The sequence below is a fragment of the Gorilla gorilla genome, chromosome 4 (assembly GCF_029281585.2).
Source record: "Gorilla gorilla gorilla isolate KB3781 chromosome 4, NHGRI_mGorGor1-v2.1_pri, whole genome shotgun sequence".
NCBI lineage: Eukaryota > Metazoa > Chordata > Mammalia > Primates > Hominidae > Gorilla > Gorilla gorilla.
The window spans coordinates 125,191,608-125,199,166 of record NC_073228.2 but is presented as its reverse complement, the minus strand read 5'-3'; the positions used below and the strand labels follow the sequence as shown (position 1 = coordinate 125,199,166).

At 31.5% G+C, this 7,559-nt stretch overlaps 1 long non-coding RNA gene across 1 annotated transcript; it reads right to left on the bottom strand.

Annotated features, from left to right (window-relative positions):
• Positions 1-3,989: 3,989 nt before the first annotated feature.
• On the bottom strand, positions 3,990-7,261 carry LOC109026913 (uncharacterized). The gene is made up of 3 exons (XR_002005964.1): positions 7,204-7,261; positions 5,753-5,782; positions 3,990-4,403 (listed from the first exon to the last, which is right to left on the bottom strand). It is a non-coding gene; the product is annotated as an uncharacterized lncRNA (long non-coding RNA).
• Between the last annotated feature and the right edge of the window lie 298 nt (positions 7,262-7,559).

The following is a 7,559-nucleotide window of genomic DNA, read 5'->3' as shown; positions in this document are numbered from 1 at the left end:
ACTGTCATATTATTTATACAGAAATGACCTAAGAAATATTTCAAGTTGTCCCCTAAGAAAAATGTTTTCCTATTCTTTTGAATTATTGAGAAAAGTTTCAATTATTTAAACATTTTTAGTACCCCCTGCTAAACCTCTGATTATTTCAGTTTCTTGGAATAAATAAAATGATAATCTACTCATTTAGAGTTAACTACAGTGCATTCTCCAAGCAATCCACAAATCCTGATTTTTTTTAAGTTTTTACAATTTATTGACTAAAGTTGCACAATCACTTTCTGCATAGTTTATTGTTTGTAATAGGAGAAATAGACATATAAAACAAATGAAAATTAAAATATCTGAGTTTTAATGGAAGCATAAGCAGCACAGAGACAGCTTTGGAAGGAATTTAATAAGAAAGAGTTGATTGAGAAACTGTGTTCTGATCAGCATTTTAGAAATAGTGTAGAGTGGTCAGCAGTTCCTAGGGCAGTGCAAAGGCAAAGCAATTTCTGTAGTTTCACCTTGAGGATGAAGTGAGTAACTCTCTCACTGGGCAGGCTGAATGAAGCTTCCCTAAAAGGGCCTCCTCTGTCATATCTCATAACTTCCAAATAGAAAGAAGATTCAGCAAATTGTAAAATTGTGTGCCCTTATTTGTGGCTTCTGAGTTGGCAGGGCATTGTTTAGACATGTTACAACTCTGCAGCAAAATAAAAAATTAGCATAGCTACAGCTCTATGCCACATAAGTTCTCCTTGTCATCCTATCACAAACGAAACCCCATTCTAGGGTGCCCTGATATCCCTCCTAACATAGAATGCACCCCAGAATCTCATAAAATTCATAAAATGCTATTTTACAAAATTGCTCTTGCTTGATTAATCACTGCTTGCATGCCAAGCACTGTCTCAAGTGCTTTATATTTATTGTCTCTCTAAACTTCATAACTGTAGGAGTTAAATGCTAGGAGCAAAATGGGATTTAAAGATAGATCAGGTGCTGGAGAGGATGTGGAGAAATAGGAATGCTTTCACACTGTTGGTGCGAAGGTAAATTAGTTCAACCATTGTGGAAGACAGTGTGGCAATTCCTTAAGGATCTAGAACCAAAATTACCATTGACCCAGCAATCCCATTACTTGGTATATACCCAAAGGATTATATATCTTTCTACTATAAAGACACAGGCACATATATATTTATTGCAGCACTGTTCACAATAGCAAACACTTGGAACCAATCCAAATGCCCATCAGTGATAGAATGGATAAAGAAAATGTAGTACATATACACCATGGAATACTATGCAGCCATAAAAAGGATGAGTTCATGTCCTTTGCAGGGACATGGATGAAGCTGGAAACCATCGTTCTCAGCAAACTAACACTGAAACAGAAAACCAAACACCACATGTTCTCACTCATAAGCGGGAGTTGAGCAATAAGAACACATGGACACAGGGAGGGGAACATCACACACTAGGGCCTGTTTGTGGGTGGGGGGCTAGGGGAGGGATAGTATTAGGACAAATACCTAATGTAGATGATAGGTTGATGGGTGCAGCAAACCACCATGGCACATGTATACCTATGTAACAAACCTGCATGTTCTGCACATATATCCCAGAACTTAAAGTATAATAAATAACATAAATAAAGATAGATCTCCTTTATACTTTAAACTATTATTCTCAGTTCCCATATTTTGAGACAAATGAGATAGGGATAATTTAAGCACACTTTGGTATTTGTAGTAACAGTTGTTCTTGAAAATATGTATCAAAATAATCTGTAGGCATTGTAGAAAATTTAAAAAACACAGATTAGCATGAAGGAGAAACTAAAGATTACCTGTAATCACACCTCCATGAGAAAAATCACTAACACATTCTGGTTTCATGGTGAAAATCTTGTGATTCCTTTTTCTCTTTTTTACATAACACATATACGACATAATACATAACAGAAATTGTATCATATAAACCCCTTCAGCTTCTTCTTATTATTACTACTATTATTATCATTATTATTTTGAGACAGTCTTGCTCTGTTTCCCAGGGTGGAGTGCAGTAGTGCAATCATGGCTCACTGCAGCCTCAACCTCTGGGGCTCAAGAGATCCTCCCACTTCAGCCACTCAAGTAGCTGGGACTACAGGCGTACCACACTCAGCTTTTTGTTTTGTTTTGTTTGTTTTGTTTCGTTTTTGTAGAGAAGGGATTTCACTATGTTTCCCATTCAGGTCTTGAACTCCTGAGTTCAAGCTATCTGCCTGTGTAGGCCTTTAACTTATAAAACACTATTCACTCTTTCAGTAACTTGTCATGTTACTGAAAATTTAAATAATAAGGAATACATAGAAAACAAACCCCAATAGCAAAACTGTAAATGATGAAACAGAAAAACTGCAAAAGTGCTACAGTCAGATTTTTAATTTTTTGACTCTTCCACAGGCAACCTTATATACTAGAACAAAGAGAAAACTTGGCTTAATAAATGAGTTCCAATTTTGATTCCATTGCTCAGTAACTAGCTGGTTGTGCTAAGTATCAGGTTGGTGCAAAAGTAATTGTGGTTTTTAGAGTTGAAAGTAATGGCAAAAACTGCAATTACTTTTGCACCAAGCTAATAGCTAAGCATATTACCTAACCTCTCTGAGCTTCAGTTTTTACATGTCTTTGGATAGCTTACTAATAACCATCTTAAATACTGAGACTGGCCACAAGGCAAATAAAGGGATTGGCATAGAGTGTTTTGCATCGTAAAGAACAGAAAATAAGGTTTTTAAAATAGTTCCTCATCCTCAAGAAAAAAAACTTTCCCAGGAGTTATGTGAGTGGAGATAAAATAAAGGCACATTAAAAATATATTTTTTGTTGATATTGGGAACAAACTTAAAAGAAAAAATATAAAAATAAGGAAGAAAACATTGTTCCAATATAATTCAACATGAAAAAAGTTAGTTTTTAATTTTTAAATATGTTATAGGAATTACAGTCAGAAAATGATAAACTATTTTGACTCCATAGGCAAAAACCCTAAAGTATAAATTTTAGAGTATAAACACAAAATAAAATTTAGAGACAATTTATAAAATCTAATGAAGTCAAATATAGAGTTGAGGCATAGAGTAGAAAAATACAGTGAAATATTTCTAGTATTACAGACAAATGGAAAGCATGGTTGCCCTTAAGAAAAAAAAGAGAAAAACTTACCCATAGCAACCCAGATGTTTATCTCCTTTGTTTGACAAAAGTTGCTATATTGATGTATTAGATGGGAAAAAATGAAAGACAACTTTTCATTTCTTATGAACAAAAGAAAATACATGAATTTTTGATTTTCAGACTTTCTGACCCCCAAAAGGCATTGAACTTTCTTTGAATTTTGATGTCTTTATAATTTTAACCTTATCCAAGACAAATATTTGTATAGCTTTAAAATGATGAAGCCCTTTGAAACTAGTAGCCAATTTCTTATACAGTCAACTCCACTAACTACCTCAATATTGTAATGACTTACATTTTTTACTTTGATTTAAAATTTAATTTCTTTTAAATGAAATCAAATGCCCTTGCTCTGTTTTTCTTGTGCTGGTTTAGAGTTGGACCTTGTTTGTTTTAGCTACATCCATTATACTTTTACCATTTTAGCCCAGACCCATTAAATCCATCTTACCACACAGTTTCCTCTCATATGGAGATTATGGATTCTTGTTTTTTCAGCTTGATGTTGGCTCCTGGTCATTATTTTTCCACCAGTGATTCATTCAGCCTACTTTTAAAGCTTTGAGCATATTTACTTAGGCAGAATGTAGTTAGTAGAGTAGTAAGAATGTAAAAATAAAATGCAAATAAAACCCAAATTCTATTTCAGAGCTTCTAGAGATTTTGCTGTAAGTAACATCCCTTTGGCAATGAACTAGTTTTTTCATAAAGTTTATGGAATAAACAAAACATTTTTAACTGTCAAATGACTTGATAGGCAGGCTTGACTTTGATATAGTAATGAATTTAATTTTACAGTTAGTATTTTTCCTTTTTTCACTCCAAAATGAAAAGCATGGATATTTCAAACTATGTTTGTGACCCTCTACATTCTTACATTTATATTCTTCTTTATTGTACTTTTTGTATAAATAATTCCTTTATAATCTAAGCAACAAGCGTATAAGGTAAATTCTTTCTTTCTGTTTTAAAATGATGAAATTGAAGCACAAAAATTGTAAATGGCTCGGTAAAGTTCTTGTATCTAGAATCAGCTGTTGTAAATCCAATCAAATTGCTCTGATTCTAATTCTGGGTGTTTCATATAACTCCAGTGTTGTTCCTAGTTCTTTGAGGTCGACATTTTTCCTTGTCTTCCTTCTTGTGTCCTTCTCGTCTTCCCTTCTTCTACTTAGATTCATTCTGGACACTATGCTAGAAGGAAATACTATTTTCCTCAGTGTAGTTGAGCCAGTAATTTCGGCTAGGACTGGAATATTTTGCATATAAACAGTGGTAGGCCAGAAGGAAAGAATTTTAAGAAGAGAGAACTCTGGAAAGAGTGATCAAAATATATAGAGCATTAAGTTCAATATGAGGTTTGACATATTGCATAGCATATTCACGTAAATATTTTCTGTTTTTCTCTCTTTGAGGTATTTCTTCCACCGTAATTTTAACAAATTATGGCGCTAATCAGATACAGTAAGCTATACTCTGTCTCACCTCAAATTTATTCTTAACCTATTAAGGCTTGTTCTTCAGTTTAACATTTCACTAATGACTCTCTTTAAAAACAAATTGACTCTTAAATATTCTTTCCAAAGACATATGTTATAAATAACATATATATTTATCTCAAAAGTTAAATAAAACTCAGAGATACATTGAAAGTATAAAAAACTATTACATTAAATCTTCAGAATATCAAAAATAAATAATCATTAATATGGAATTATCAAAATTTACTATCAATAGAAAGACCTCTTTCTAAAAGGAGGCCTTTACACAGACGGAACATTATCTCTGACATTGATGCAGTATTGCAGAAAAAAAAAACCTCAAAAAATGAATGTTGTCTGTTTAAAATAATAAATTAATGAAATGCTGAGGTTTAAAATATATGAGGAATTAGAACATATGACAACAATAGCACAAAATATAAAAAGGGAATAAGTGTGGTCATACCATTATAATATCCAAATTCTAATACTGCATGGTTTAAATTAGACTCTAATATGCCAAGGAATATTAAGGAATACACTGCTATCAGATAAATAGAACAAAATATAACAATAAAATTATATTGATGTAAGCAAATGAAGTCAAATAAGGAGAAGAACTATAAAAACAAAGGAATTATAGAATTGTAGATATAAACTGAAATTGATCACTAAACATATAGATATTGAGCATATTCTCCTGTTTAGAAAAAAACTATCAGATTCTGGATTAAAACAATAAAAATAGCATCATTAACAACTATTTAAAAATTACAGATATAGAGACAGAACAGTTGAAAGTAAAAAGATTGAGAAATATATGAAATCATCAGGAAAACTAATTTACTTCTAACAACAGACAAAGATTTTAAATCATACGCATAACAAGACATAAAAAGGGCATTTCTTTATGAAATAAAGCATGGATTCTGCAGGAAGATATAACAATCCTAAATGTATCTAAGTATCAAAATTTAGCTTTAAAGTGTATAAATTACAAAGTTGATAAAATGTGTATAAGAAATAAATAAATCAATAATAATATGAAAATATTTAACATACCTTTTAGTTACTGGTGAGAATATAGGGGAACTAAGGATACAGAAGATTGAAAACTTATTTTACAAACTTTACATAATAGGCATATATAGACTTCTGCACTCAATGACTGCACATTATCCCTGCTTTTAAAATTACAAATAATAATCATAGACATCGACCACATATTGAAAAATAGAGAAGGCCTTAATACATTTCAAATGATTGAATCATAAAGAGCATTTTCTCTAGCCTCAGTGGTATGAAGTGAAAAAAATCAATCAAAACATTCTAACTTTAAAACAAAACACATCTAAATAACCCATTTTTTTAATGATATCACAGTGGAAATTACAAATTATTTTGAATGGAAATAAAATTGTGGAACATAAAAACTTGTAACAATTAAGTAAGACATGACTTAGGGACAAATATATATATATACTTAATATATACCTTGCCTGTATGTTTTATAAAAGAAAGACTGAATATCATGTCTTTAAGCATTCATTTCAAGGGGCTAGAAGATAACGTGACAAACTCACATAGAATTAAAATAAATATGGTAGAAATAGATGAATTAGAAAACAAGTATAGAATATAGAAATATCAGTGAAGCCAAACACTAGTTCATTAACACGCTAATAAATTTGATAAATCAATATCAAAATTTAAAAATGAAAATTATAAATTGCAAACCTCAGAAATAAAAAAAGTTTACTTCTATACCAATACTACAAATATGAATAATTTCTATGGCAGCTTTATGTAAAAACATTTGAAAATTTTGATAGAAGTAAAAAATTCTATAAAAGCCCAAGCTTACCAATTCTGATCCAAGAATAAATAGAAAATGTGTAGAGCTTTATGTCTATTAAAGAAATTGAATCTGCAAGTGAAAATCTTCAAAAAGGATAGATTTAGCAATATCTTTTTCTATTATAAGTAACAACTAACATCAATCTTACAAAACAGTCTTTCAGGGGATAGTAAAAGGGCATACCTCTCACTATTTTTCGTGCCAGCATAAGCTCTATACCAAAATCTGACAACAGCATTAAAAAGATATTAGATATAGGGCAATAAAAATCATAAACAGACATGCAGAAAATAGAAAAAACAGCATATCCAATTGCTCAGTAATGTATAGAAAGTACTGTAGATCACGGCTAAGTTTCATTTCAAGAATACAAAATTGCTTTAATAATCAAAAAGCAAATAAACAATTTATTACGTTAACAACAGATAAGCTCACACAAATAGACGCAACAAAAGGATCTCACATATTTTAACACCCAGGATTTTTAAAAATTATTAGCAAAATGGCAATGATAGAAAATTTATTTTCTTTTTTAAACACAGGAGTGACCAAATTTTTATTTTTAATTACTTACTGAGATATTACTGACATACAAAAAGCTTTACATATTTAAAATATACAACTTGATCAGCTTGGAGATAAACAGTATACTTACAATCATGGCAGAAGGAGAAGCAAACATGTCCTTTTTCACATGGTGGCAGGAAGGAGAAGTGCCAAGCAAGCCAAGCAAAAGGGGAAAAGTCCCTTATAAAACCATCAGATCTCATGAGAACTCACTCGCTATCACGAGAACAGCATGAGGGTAACTGCCCTCATGATTTGATTACCAGGCCCCTCCCACAACACGTGAGGATTATGGGAATTACAATTCAAGATGAGTTTTGGATGGGGACACAGCCAAACCATATCATCTTATAAGTAAAGTAATACATTTTCTGGTACTTTCATTCAATATTCATTTCATCTTAAATAAATCCAGAGAAATTCAACAATTCACAATTCAGTCGC